Source organism: Triticum urartu, chromosome 3, assembly GCF_003073215.2.
Source record: "Triticum urartu cultivar G1812 chromosome 3, Tu2.1, whole genome shotgun sequence".
NCBI classification, from domain to species: Eukaryota; Viridiplantae; Streptophyta; class Magnoliopsida; order Poales; family Poaceae; genus Triticum; species Triticum urartu.
Genome location: NC_053024.1, coordinates 712,443,653 through 712,447,632, shown reverse-complemented (window position 1 = coordinate 712,447,632; position 3,980 = coordinate 712,443,653).

Sequence of the window (3,980 nt, the reverse complement as noted above, 5' to 3'; positions counted from 1 at the left end):
CAAAGCTCATACCTTGAAAAGATATGGAAGAAGTTCAATATGGATTAGTCCAAGAAGGGGTTCTTGCCTGTATTACAAGGTGTGAGATTGAGCACGGCTCAATGCCCGACCTCAGCAGAAGATAGAGAAAAGATGAGTGGCATCCCCTATGCCTCAGCCATAGGGTTTATTATGTATGCCATGTTGTGTTCCCGACCTGATGTGAACCTTGCCGTAAGTTTGGTAGGGAGGTACCAAAGTAATCCTGGTATGGAACATTGGACAATGATTAAGAATATCCTAAAGTATCTGAAAAGGACTAAGGATATGTTTCTCGTTTATGGAGGTGACGAAGAGCTCGTCGTAAAGGGTTACGTCGATGCTAGCTTCGACACAGATCTGGATGACTCCAAGTCAGAAACCGGATATGTGTATATTTTGAATGGTGGGGTAGTCAGCTGGTGCAGTTGCAAGCACAGCGTCGTGGCAGGATCTACATGTTAAGCGGAGTACATAGCTGCCTCGGAGGCAGCACAGGAAGTAGTCTGGATGAAGGAGTTCATCACTGACCTAGGAGTCATTCCCAATGCTTCAGGCCCGATGACTCTCTTCTGTGACAACACTTGAGCTATTTCCCTTGCCAAGGAGCCCAGGTTTCACAAGAAGACCAGGCATATCAAGCGTCACTTCAACTCCATTCGTGAATATATTCAAGATGGATACATAGATATTTGTAAAGTGCATACGGATCTGAATGTCACAGATCCGTTGACTAAACCTCTTCCACGAGAAAAACATGATCAACACCAGAACTCTATGGGTGTTCAATTCATCACAATGTAACTAGATTAATGACTCTAGTGCAAGTGGGAGACTGTTGGAAATATGCCCTAGAGGCAATAATAAAGTGGTTATTATTATATTTCCTTGTTCATGATGATTTTCTATTATTCATGCTATAATTGTATTGATCGGAAACCGTAATACATGTGTGAATACATAGATCGTAATATGTCCCTAGTAAGCCTCTAGTTGATTAGCTCGTTGAACAAAAGATGGTCATGGTTTCCTGACCATGGACATTGGATGTCATTGAACGGGATCACATCATTAGGAGAATGATGTGATGGAAAAGACCCAATCCTAAGCATAGCACAAGATCGTGTAGTTCGTTTGCTAAAAGCTTTTCTAATGTCAAGTATCATTTCCTTAGACCATGAGATTGTGCAACTCCCAGATACCATAGGAATGCTTTGGGTGTACCAAACATCACAACGTAACTGGGTGGCTATAAAAGGTGCACTACAAGTATCTCCGAAAGTGTCTGTTGGGTTGGCATGAATTGAGACTGGGATTTGTCACTCCGTATGACGGAGAGGTATCTCTGGGCCCACTCGGTAATGCATCATCATAACGAGCTCAATGTGACTAAGGAGTTGGTCACGAGACTTGCTGGTAACGGGATTGAGCGAGGTATAGAGATATCGACGATCGAATCTCGGGCAAGTAACATAACGATAGACAAAGGGAATTGTATACGAGATTGATTGAATCCTCGACATCGTGGTTCATCCGATGAGATCATCGTGGAACATGTGGGAGCTGATACGTCTCCGTCGTCTCTATAATTTTTGATTGTTCCATGCCAAAATTCTACAACTTTTATATACTTTTGGCAACTTTTTATACTATTTTTGGGACTAACATATTGATCCACTGCCCAGTGCCAGTTCATGTTTGTTGCATATTTTTTGTTTCACAGAAATTCCATATCAAACGGAGTCCAAACGGGATAAAAACTAACAAAGATTTTTTTGGAATATATGTGATTTTTGGGAAGAAGAATCAATGCAAGACGATGCCCGAGGGGGCCATGAGGCAGGGGGCGCGCCCTGGGCCCTCATGGCCACCCCATAAGGAGGTTGGTGCCCTTGTTTCACCACAGGAAAGCCAATATCCGGATAAAATCGTGTCCAAATTTCAGCCCAATCGGAGTTACGGATCTCCGGGAATTTAAGAAACGGTGAAAGGGCAGAATCAGGAACACGAAACAAAGAGAGACAGAGAGACAGATCCAATCTTGGAGGGGCTCTCGCCCCTCTGCCTCCATGGAGACCATGGACCAGAAGGTCAAGGAAGAATAAGAAGAAGGGGGGCTCTCTCCCCCTCTCTCCCGGTGGCGCCGGAACGTCGCCGGGGCCATCATCATGTGACGGCGATCTACACCAACACTTCTGTTATCTTCACCAACATCTTCATCACCTTCCCCCATCTATCTACAGCGTTACACTCTACCGCAACTCATTGTACCCTCTACTTGAACATGGTGATTTATGCTTCATATTATTATCCAATGATGTGTTGCCATCCTATGATGTCTGAGTAGATTTTTGTTGTCCTATCGGTAATTGGTGAATTGCTATGATTGGTTTAATTTGCTTGTGGTTATGTTGCTATCCTTTGGTGCCCATCATATGAGCGTGCGTGTGGATCACACCATAGGGTCAGTTTTATGTTGATAGGACTATGTATTGGAGGGCAAGAGTGACAGAAGCTTCAACCTAGCATAGAAATTAATGCATACGGGATTGAAGGGGGACCAATATATCTTAATGCTATGGTCGGGTTTTACCTTAATGAACGTTAATAGTTGCGGATGCTTGATAATAGTTCCAATCATAAGTGCATAGAATTCCAAGTCAGGGATGAGATGCTAGCAGTGGCCTCTCCCACATAAAACTTGATATCGGTCTAGTAACATAGTCAATTGCTTAGGGACAATTTCTCAACTCCTACCACCACTTTTCCACACTCGATCGCTATACTAACTTTATTGCTTATTTACCTAAAACAGCCCCTAGATTTTATTTACGTGCTCTTTATATTCTTGCAAACCTATCCCACAACACCTACAAAGTACTTCTAGTTTCATACTTGTTCTAGGTAAAGCGAACGTCAAGCATGCGTAGAGTTGTATCGGTGGTCGATAGAACTTGAGGGAATATTTGTTCTACCTTTATATCCTCATTGGGTTCAACACTCTTACTTATCGAAAGAGGCTACAATTGATCTCCTATACTTGTGGGTTATCAAGACCTTTTTCTGGTGCCGTTGCCGGGGAGTTATAGAGTGGGGTGAATATTCTCGTGTGTACTTGTTTGCTTTATCACTAAGTAGTTTTTATTTTGTGCTCTTGTTTTCTATCTTTAGTTATGGGTAGGAAACGCAAAATATCAAAAAAATAGTGGTACCTACTGAACCAATGGTTGAAGAACCACTCAAAATCTATCACACTACTGAAGCCTTTTACTTGGATTATCTTCGATCCCTATGTGCTCGGGATGAAACCCAACTAGCTTAGTTGAGGGCAAATCTTTAGATGAGCATGCTTGTTATGTGCGACACCGCATATCTGAAAAAGGGTAACTTTTACTGCATCAAATTCACCATTTGCAGTGCTATGCTTGGAATTTATGTGAAATATATGATTGTACTTGTTGTTCTAAAGACCCTAAGAAACACCTTCCTTACCAATGTGAGTTTAGTGATAATGGAATCGTATCTTCATATACTAAGGGTGTTTATAATTACTATGATGTTCAACAAATTGAAGAATTTGTTGCTTTTAGGGGTACTTGTGAAATTGCTTCTTTTATTGAAGAGTGTGATACTACTCTCTACAAATCTGAAAATTTGGCCATACTTAAATATTGCTATGATAATTATGCTTCTAATCCTAATATTAAACCATATATTGAGTACTCCTCCGCTGTCCAAGAAGAGACTAATATTTTGCAGGAGTCTATGGAAGAAGAAATTAATGATATTGTGAGCTCATTGGATGAAAAAGATGAGGAGGAGAGCGAAGAACAAAATGAGGAAGAGTGGATTGATCACCCGTTCCCACCATCTAATGAGAGTAACTCTTTATCCCATACATTGTTTAATTTCCCTTTGAATCTACCGAAGGATGAATGCTATGATGATTGTTATGATCCCGT